Source organism: Rhinoderma darwinii, chromosome 1, assembly GCF_050947455.1.
Source record: "Rhinoderma darwinii isolate aRhiDar2 chromosome 1, aRhiDar2.hap1, whole genome shotgun sequence".
NCBI classification, from domain to species: domain Eukaryota; kingdom Metazoa; phylum Chordata; class Amphibia; order Anura; family Rhinodermatidae; genus Rhinoderma; species Rhinoderma darwinii.
The window spans coordinates 155,731,144-155,742,247 of record NC_134687.1 but is presented as its reverse complement, the minus strand read 5'-3'; positions in this window follow the sequence as shown (position 1 = coordinate 155,742,247).

The following is an 11,104-nucleotide window of genomic DNA, read 5'->3' as shown; positions in this document are numbered from 1 at the left end:
AATGTGTGGTGGAGATTCTCATGTAGCCATTTTGTTCTTTCCTAAATCCACCATTTGATGTAATGTGGCCATTTTCGATTGCTTCATTACTAGGCTTTTCACGGTTGCTCATACAATGGCAGTTTCTAGCAATATGTTCCAACTGACTACATTTAAAACATTTAACAGGACCACATTGCTTAGTACCAAAAGCCTTGCAGTACTTCGCAATATGGCCTGAGCCGGCACATGCAGAACATTTAACAGTACATGCTCTGCTGGACTTAGGGCAGTCACCAGTGCATGATCTCTTAAAGTTCTGCATGGCTAGGGGCGCACTTCTGATTATCGTATGCTTACATTTGCATAACACTTTCGTAACAATGTTACCTTCAGGTTTCTGGATGGGATCACGATTTGGGACATCTGATCCATCACTCTTTCTACTCCCCCCTTTTTGCCCTGTAGAGGGCAAACTTAAAGCAGAATCAGGCCTTGAAAAAGACAAGGCCGGTAACATTTTTGAGAAATCTTTTATGATGTTTTGCATACTGGCAACCAATTGTGACCTAGTAGAAAACTCATCATTCAACTTGGCAATGATGGCATCTGTAGATGCCGCCTTATACTTAAACGCATTGATCACAGCATAAGACTCAGTCAGCTGTGCATCAATATCATCACCATGATTTTTCAAATCTATCACCTGCGATTCCAGCATGCAAATTTGCTTATCTCTATCAATTTTACATTGGCCATTCTCTGCCCGTTGTGTCTGCAAATACACAAACCTGCTTCACATTGTTGACACAACATTGGCAGTGAAGATTTGGGGAATCACTCTTCATTTCTGAGTTGTCCTCATACACACACATCAGTTTAGCCAGCATGTGGAGCCTTTTGGAGGTTTCGTTAAAAACACTGCTCTTGCTGATGCACATCTTATCATGCGTATAAGCCTTGTCCAGGAAAGTGGACCACAGCATTCCTGCTGACTTGTATGAAGTGGGTGATACTGGGTTGAATGAACTACGTTTAGCAAGGTGTTTGAGCGTTGAGAAGTCCATACATACTCTATCAGAAGTCATCCTGGTCAGTGTTGTCCTCCTTGTTCCTTGCTGCATGAAAAAGGTCCTTTTACGCCAGATTTTTGCACGAAGGACACCTATGTCGATACTGCTGAAGACTCTAATGTGTTGCTCGATCGCCCAACGATTTGTCGCCGTAGAGCAGCATGCCGCAAAGCAAAATAAAAACGTTAATTCCTTAGAAAAGAAAAAAACAAAAAACTAGGTTCGCTGTTCTCAATTGCATCCTGTATTAAGCCTTAAAAAACCCCCCAGGTCTAGCTGCACAGAATAACATAAAACACTACACCGTGAACTTATGTTACCTGTTCGCACTGCTCAACCTGAGTTCACAGTATAATAACAACTTCAACGTTATCCTAATAGAGAGCAATTAAAACATACACCACTATTCATTGGCTGATTCTCCAGTTGTTTTCCTGGAGTGGCTTTCATTCTTATTATGAATATGGGCAACACCCATATAGTATAACTACATAACTACTGATAACCAGGAATACACCACAATAGAATCTGTGAAGGAGCCACAAAAGAAAACACAATGACAACAAAAGAACTGGGAACAAACAACAGACCATAAACACACAGTACAGACATCAAAGAGATAACACCTAACTGTGAACATGTCAATTATGGCCTACTTAACTACATAACTACTGATAACCAGGAATACACCACAATAGAATCTGTGAAGGAGCCACAAAAGAAAACACAATGACAACAAAAGAACTGGGAACAAACAACAGACCATAAACACACAGTACAGACATCAAAGAGATAACACCTAACTGTGAACATGTCAATTATGGCCTACTTAAAATTCACAGCTGGATTCCAAACCAGTTGTGGTTCGTTATTCAGATCTTTGAACACATGGTTTAGCAAATGTGTGGTGGAGATTCTCATGTAGCCATTTTGTTCTTTCCTAAATCCACCATTTGATGTAATGTGGCCATTTTCGATTGCTTCATTACTAGGCTTTTCACGGTTGCTCATACAATGGCAGTTTCTAGCAATATGTTCCAACTGACTACATTTAAAACATTTAACAGGACCACATTGCTTAGTACCAAAAGCCTTGCAGTACTTCGCAATATGGCCTGAGCCGGCACATGCAGAACATTTAACAGTACATGCTCTGCTGGACTTAGGGCAGTCACCAGTGCATGATCTCTTAAAGTTCTGCATGGCTAGGGGCGCACTTCTGATTATCGTATGCTTACATTTGCATAACACTTTCGTAACAATGTTACCTTCAGGTTTCTGGATGGGATCACGATTTGGGACATCTGATCCATCACTCTTTCTACTCCCCCCTTTTTGCCCTGTAGAGGGCAAACTTAAAGCAGAATCAGGCCTTGAAAAAGACAAGGCCGGTAACATTTTTGAGAAATCTTTTATGATGTTTTGCATACTGGCAACCAATTGTGACCTAGTAGAAAACTCATCATTCAACTTGGCAATGATGGCATCTGTAGATGCCGCCTTATACTTAAACGCATTGATCACAGCATAAGACTCAGTCAGCTGTGCATCAATATCATCACCATGATTTTTCAAATCTATCACCTGCGATTCCAGCATGCAAATTTGCTTATCTCTATCAATTTTACATTGGCCATTCTCTGCCCGTTGTGTCTGCAAATACACAAACCTGCTTCACATTGTTGACACAACATTGGCAGTGAAGATTTGGGGAATCACTCTTCATTTCTGAGTTGTCCTCATACACACACATCAGTTTAGCCAGCATGTGGAGCCTTTTGGAGGTTTCGTTAAAAACACTGCTCTTGCTGATGCACATCTTATCATGCGTATAAGCCTTGTCCAGGAAAGTGGACCACAGCATTCCTGCTGACTTGTATGAAGTGGGTGATACTGGGTTGAATGAACTACGTTTAGCAAGGTGTTTGAGCGTTGAGAAGTCCATACATACTCTATCAGAAGTCATCCTGGTCAGTGTTGTCCTCCTTGTTCCTTGCTGCATGAAAAAGGTCCTTTTACGCCAGATTTTTGCACGAAGGACACCTATGTCGATACTGCTGAAGACTCTAATGTGTTGCTCGATCGCCCAACGATTTGTCGCCGTAGAGCAGCATGCCGCAAAGCAAAATAAAAACGTTAATTCCTTAGAAAAGAAAAAAACAAAAAACTAGGTTCGCTGTTCTCAATTGCATCCTGTATTAAGCCTTAAAAAAAATTGTGTTACTCGTCTAAACTTGAAGGTCTAGACGCATAGTATAACACAACACTTCACTGTGTACGTATGTTATCAGTCCACGCCTCTCCGCCTATCTTAGTTCACGTTTTAACACAATTTTATTGTACAAAATACAGAAGTAAATTGAAAACAGTTTGGGCATCGGCTTGCCATATGTTAAAGGGCTGCTATATATATATATATATATATATATATATATATATATATATAAAATATTTACACAAACACACACGTGTGTAAAAGGGCTGGTATAATGGCGGGTTTCACCTACTTGTGACTCCCACCATTGCTACCTCCTTTATAATCAGGGTCACTGGGTATATACGACTCAGTAAATACAATTGTATAGTGAATAAAGGGTAATATTTATTACTAACAATAATCACACTTACATATAAAATACACCAAACACAGAACACAGTAACCGATCCCAGTATAGTATCAGTATACCCCAATACATATAACAAGTTAATATATACTGAGTATACTCACACTGTACGTAGTACAGTATAAACACGGTATCACAATCCTAATTATACCGCCACTCACTTACCTAAACATACATAGAAGTTACGTTGTAATACAACACTCATGCACATGCTCACTGTTTCTGTCCCTCCCTCACCTAGCAATAACTATCCCTGTACACTAAGGGTTAATCAGGCAACAGGGACAGCTAGGGTTAACTTAGGAACGCAGGAGGAAAAAGGGATAACAAGGGGAATGGGTTGCTATATACCAGGGGATAGCAGGTATTGCAGGGCTAGCAAGTTACTGCAGGGGTTACTTAGGGATAACTATGGTTACTGCAGGGGTTACTCAGTGCCGCAAGGGGTAGTAGGGGAACTCAGGACTGCAAGGGTTACTTAGGGAACTACAAGGGTTAACAGGGTATGGGAATGTGCAGGTGAGGAGCTGGAGAGAAAGGGTGGTTGTATAGGGGAGAGGATAGTTAGCGGTTCATGTGGTCCAAGTTGGTGAGTTGGTGTATCTTCAGGGAGGCAGCAAACAAGAGAGAGAGGTGTGGGACCGTTTGTCCTTTTAAACCCTCCCGTGCACATCTGTGTGACATCACATGCTCATGCACGTGAATGGGGTGGGAGGGCATGGGCTTATGGCTACTTCATGGAATACTATTACCTGGTGGGGGCCAGCTCGTGTGAATGCAATGGATGTGTCTAATGTCTTCTCCCCCAGAGGGCAGAGATACACACCAAACTAGTATCTGACATAGAAAACACTTCCCTTTACACGCACTAACTTTTTCTGCAGCACTGTTCAATAAGCATATAATGTCGTAACTTTCAAGTATTGTAAAGAGGAACAACAGATGCGGCACAGCAAATTTTATCCCTGTTAAGCCACACCTTCTATCCTGCCCAATCTCCGCCCATACACACCCAGTTCGGCCCACACAGTTTAATGCTCCAATAGTGTCCAATAGAACCCCCAACACAGTATAATGACTGTAGCGTCCATGGCCACGGGCTGTCGGGTTTACTCACCTCCCGACGCCCGCAGCTACGCAGGCTACGCCTTTCAACACAGCACCTGTGCCTTCATCAGGCAAAAAAATGTTAGAGCATGCAAGAAACATGCCCTATATATAAACAGACAGAATAGGTCTCACTGATCAATTCAGAAAAACCGTCAAACAAAGCAGAAAAAAAAAACCTGCCACTGACGTCATTGATGACTGGCTGAAATAGACGAGCAAATGATATAACTAATCCAATATGTGATTTTGAAGATTAACGTTTGTGAGATAACAGAAACAAAGTAAATAGACTGGTAACAATGGGTTACAATTAACAGTATATAAGTCAGTCAGTTGAAAGTAAAAAGACGATTGCATGATTGGACACTGAAACAAATCATCAGACACTGAATAAAATGTAAATGCATGATCTCACTGTTGCAACAAAGGGTGGCATAGTGATCAGTAGGAAAGCACCATTAAGGTACAAGGTGTAATAAATGAAGAATAGGTACGATAGAAGTGTAGAAGAGCAGCATGTTGGAGATGTCCGCGAGCCCGTAAGCGTCCCCGTTGGTATGGCAACCAGGGAGATACGGTGGCCGAGAGAGGTCAAAAAGACTCGAGGTCTAACTATTCTGAGACAGCAGAGGTGGCGTAATGGAAATAACAGAAGAAAAACAACAATGTAACCAGATCAAACATTGGAAAGGTAAGCAAACACAAAATGGAGTGTAAAAGAGATTTAAATTGCAAATGACCGGAAACACAGAGCAGAGAGAATTATAAAGTGAGAATTGCTTCTAATCAATTGTTCGATGTTTTTATAAAAAAGGACTATAAAAATGTATAGGATGGAAAGACCACATTGATTATGATTCATATATAGTAAAGGGGATCAACGTCTTAATATTAACCCCTTAAAGACGCAGCCTAGTTTGAGCCTTAAGGCTCAGAGCCCATTTTTTAAATCTGACATATTTCACTTTATGTGGTAATAACGTCGGAATGCTTAAACCTATCCAAGCGCTTCTGAGATTGTTTTCTCGTGAGACATTGGGCTTTATGTTAATGGTAAAATTTGGTCGATATATTCAGTGTTTATTTGTGAAAAATTGCAAAATTTAGAGAAAATTTAGAAAAATAGCATTTTTCCGAACTTAAATGCATGTGCTTGTAAAACAGATGGTTATACCAGCCAAAATAGTTACTAGTTCACATTTCCCATAAGTCTACTTTAGATCTGCATAGTTTTTAGAGCATTTTTTTATTTTTCTTGGACGTTACAAGGCTTAGAACATAAACTGCAATTTCTCATATTTTTAAGAAAATTTCAAAAGCCTTTTTTTTAAGGTACCTGTTCAGTTCTGAAGGGGCTTTGACTGGCCTATGTATTAGAAACCCCCATAAAACACCGAATATTTAAAACTAGACCCCTCAAAGTATTCAAAATAGCATTTAGAAAGTTTTTTAACCCTTCAGGCATTTCACAGGAATTAAAGCAAAGTGGAGGTGAAATTTGCAAATTTCATTTTTCTTGCTGAATTTCAATTTAATTCAATTTTTTTTCTGTAACACAGAAGGTTTTACCAGAGAAACACTACTAAATATGTATTGTCCAGATTCTGCAGTTTTTAGAAATGTCCCACATGTGGCTCTAGTGCGCTCGTGGACTAAAACACAAGCCCCAGAATCAAAGAAGCACCTAGTAAATTTTGGTGCTTCTTTTTAATTAGCATATATTTTAGGTAGCATGCCAGGTTTGGAGAGGTGTTGAGGTGCCAAAACAGTAGGAATCCCCCAAAACTGACCCCATTTTGGAAACTGCACCCCTCAAGGAATTCATTTATGGTTATTGTTACCATTTTAACCCCGTAGTTTTTTCACAGCGCGTATTTGAATTGGGCTGTGAAATTAAAAGAATTACAATTTTTCCAATAAGATGTCATTTTTGATCAGAATTTCTTATTTTCACAGGGAACAAAATGCCCCATATTGTTGCCCAATTTGTCCTGAGTGCGGCAATACCCCATTTGTGGTGATAAACTGCCGTTTGGGCGCATGGGAGGCCTCAGAAGGAAAGGAGCGCTATGTGTTCTTTGGAGCCCAGATTTTGCTGGATTGGTTTTCGGGTGCCATGTTGCATTTGCAGAGCCCCAGAGGTATCAAAGCAACTGAAAACCACCAGAAGTCACCCCATTTTGGAAACTACACCCCTCAAGGAATTTATTTATGGGAGTTGTGACCATTTAGACCCCACAGTTTTTTCACAGAATTTATTTGAATTGGGCTGTGAATTTAAAAAAAATTAAATTTTTTCCAATAAAAGGTAGTTTTGGCTCAAAATTTCTTATTTTAACAAGGAATAAAATACCCCATTTTGTTGCCCAATTTGTCCTGAGTGCGGCAATACCCCATTTGTGGTGGTAAACTGCCGTTTGGGCCCATGGGAGGGCTCAGAAGGAAAGGACCACCATGTGGCCTACTGGGAATTTTCTGGTGCTAAGTCATGTGTGCAGAAGCCCCTGAGGTATCAGTACAGTTGAAACCCCCGAGAAGTGACCCCGTTTTAAAAACGACACCCCTTAAGGAATTCATCTAGAGGTGTAGTGAGCATTTTGACCCCACAGGTATTGTGTAAAAGATAATGCGCAACAGATGGTGCAGAGTGAGATTTGCAATTTTCTATATATATGCCATGTCAGTGTCCGATATATTGTGCCCAGCATGTGCAACCGGAGACATACACCCCATAAACTGTAATGTGGGTTCTCCCGGGTACGGCAATAACCTACATGTGGCTGTTATTAGTTGCCTGGGCACACGGCAGGGCTCAGAAGGAAAGGACCACCATTTGGCCTACTGGAGCTTTTCTGGTTCTAAGTCTTGTACGCAGAAGCCCCTATGGTACCGGTACAGTTGAAACCCCCGAGAAGTGACCCTGTTTTAAAATCTACACCCCTTAAGGCATTCATCTAGAGGTATAGTGAGCATTTTGACCCCACAGGTATTGTATAAAAGATAATGCACAGCAGTTGGTGCAGAGTGAAATTTGCAATTTTCTATACATATATGCCAATTCAGTGTCCGATATATTGTGCCCAGCATGCGCCACCGGAGATATACACCTCATAAACTGTAATATTGGTTCTCCTGGGTACGGCAATACCCTACATGTGGCTGTTATCAGCTGCCTGGGCACGCAGCAGGGCTCAGAGGGGAAAGATGAGGAGGGGTAAGCTGTGTGAAGTGGATCAGAGCGAGTAAAACTGGGGTAAATTAAAATAAAGGGATGTATGATAAATTTTAAAACACTCTTTCATACAGAGCTCTGGTTTTTCGGGACATGCATCACATTGATATATTGTGTCCTTCCTTATCCCCCTCTTATAGCAGACTTTGCACCTCTTTTGACTTTTTCCCTTCTTGCCAGTTTGGGGAACTTCTCCTAAAAAGTGTTGCCCTGGTACGATGCGTGTGGCCTCTCTTCCAGAAGTACTGTAGGGCTTCAGGACTTGATCTGACAAGTCCACCCCTCCCATGTACCTATTGTAGTCCAGGATGCAGTCTGGTTTGGGGGTCTCTGTACTGGTACCTCGTACAGGTACATGGGTACTGGTGGGACATCTCTCTTGTCTTGTACGTGACACACAATATGTTGCTGCTAGAATGTGCCCAACTCTCACCCCTTCTTGTTTGCCCAAGCAGAGTCTTAGGGAGGCCTCTCAGATTTCTTCTAGCAGTGCCGCATGCCGCAGGACTTCTGGAAGCGAGGCAGTTGAAGAGTGGGACGCTGGTATAAAAATGATCCAGGTAGAGGTGGTGACCCTGGTCCAGCAGTGGGTGCACCAAATCCCACACAATTTTTGTATTAACTCCCAGTAAGGGGGGGGGGGGGCATTCTGGGGGCTGAATACTGGTGTCCTTTCCTTCATATATCCTAAATTTGTAGGTATACCCTGATGCACTCTCGCACAGCTTATACATCTTCACGCCATACCTTGCCCTCCTACCCGGCAGGTACTCGCGGAATTGAACCCTCCCTTTAAAATGTACCAATGACTCATCAATAGAAATACAATTCTCGGGGGTGTATGCTTGGGAAAACCGGGCACTGAAACGGTCTAATAGGGGTCTCCGTTTATACAAACGGTCAAAACTGGGGTCATCTCGGGGTGGGCACGGCTCATTATCAGTATAATGTAAGAAGCAAAGTATTGCCACATTTTTATTTTAATTTTTAGTTTCCAGCTCAGTTCTGAAGTTGCTTTGAGGCGCCCATATATTAGACACCCTTATCAAACACCCCATTTCAGAAACTAGACCCCTCAAAGTATTCACAACAGCATTTAGAAAGTTTATTAACCCTTTAGGTGTTTCACAGGAATTTAGAGCAAAGTAGAGGTGACATTTAATTAATTTAATTTAATTTATTAGGCACCATGTCCGGTTTGAAGAGGTCTTGTGGTGCTAAAACAGTGGAAACCCCCCAAAAGTGACCCCTTTTTGGAAACTAGAGACCTTGAGGATTTCATTGCAGTTTTCATGGGGTGCATGCGACTTTTTGATCAGTTTTTATTCTATTTTTAGGTGGCGTGGTGACTCAAAAACAGCAATTTTACTATTGTTTTTTATTCTATTTTTTTTACAGCGTTCACCGTGCGCTATAAATGACATATTCACGTTATTCTGCGGGGCGATACGATTACGGCGATACCATATGTTTATAGTTTTATTTTATGTCTTATGGCGTTTGCACAATAAAATAAATTTTGTAAAGTATCATTTACTTTTTGTGTTACCTTATTCTAAGCACCAGAACTGTTTTATTTTTCCATCAGGAAAGTCGTGCGAAGACTTATTTTTTGCGTAACGAACTGTAGTTTCGATCAGTACCATTTTTAGGTACATGCGACTTTTTGATCTCTTTTTATTCCATTTTTTGGGAGATGAAGTGACCAAACAATTGTGATTGTGGTACGGTTTATTATTATTTTCTTTTACGGCGTTCACCGCGCGGGATAAATAGCGACATCGTTTTGTAGTTCAGGCCGTTACGGACGCGGCGATACAAATTATGTATAGTTTATTTGTTTATTTATATATTTTTATTAATAATAAAGGACTGATAAGGGAAAAAGGGGGATTTTTACTTTTAGCACTTTTAAAACTTTTATTTTCTTATTTTTACACAACTTCTTTTTACTTTTTTACACTTTTTTTACTTTGTCCCACTAGGGGACATGAGGGCAGGAGGCTCTGATCGCTATTCTAATACACTGCACTACATACGCAGTGCAGTGTATTAGAGCTGTCAGCTGTTCGCTGACAGCAAGCATAGTGGGTCCGGACTTTGTCAAGACCCACTAGGCTTCCGTCGATGGCGTAGCCAGAGTTCATTGTTAGGATTCTGGTTGCCATAGTAGCCATCGTGGCCCACTATCGTGTAGCAGGCCGGCGATGGCAGCTTAACCCCTAAGAAGCCGCGATCGCTATTGAACGCGGCTTCTAAGGGGTTAATCGGCGGGGAGTCGGGGACCACCGAGATCGATCCCTGCACACTAAGCTGTGATAGCCTGCTGTCGGAAACAGCAGGTATCACAGCTCAAACACGCGCCGGGGAAAGATGGTGCCGTGTTAACTCAGGTAAGTACTATTAGGGTATGTTCACACGATGAGAGGCATTTACGTGTGAAAAGACAGACTGTTAACAGCTGCCTCGTTTCACACGTAAATGCTCCTCCTCGCATTTTGCGAGCCGTCTGAGACGCTCGTAAATCTTGAGCTGTGCTTCATTGAGTTCAATGAAGAACAGCTCAAACTACGTGGCAAAGAAGTGCCCTGCACTTCTTTGCCGAGGCAGTCCATTTACGCGTCGTCGTTTGACAGCTGTCAAACGACGACGCGTAAATTACAGGTTGTTTGCACAGTACGTCGGCAAACCCTTTCAAATGAATGGGCAGATGTTTGCCGACGTATTGCAGCCCTATTTTCAGACGTAAAACGAGGCATAATACGCCTCGTTTACGTCTGAAAATAGGTCGTGTGAACCCAGCCTAACTGAGCTGAGCGCGAACGATGCGCTCAGCAGAACGTAATAGTACTGACCTGAGCGCGAAGGGGTTAAGGTATTTGTGGAATGATTTTAGAAAACAGTGAGCATGTGTGTGCAACTATACAGTACAAATAGCTCAGCAATTAAAAAGATGGCCCGTGACATATACATGCAGATATAAATAAACTGGTAAATACAATGTAAGCTAACTTTAAACACTTAGGTAAATAAAAATATAAATATATAAAAGTATACAGTATATTAAAAAAAAGTTTCAAATATTT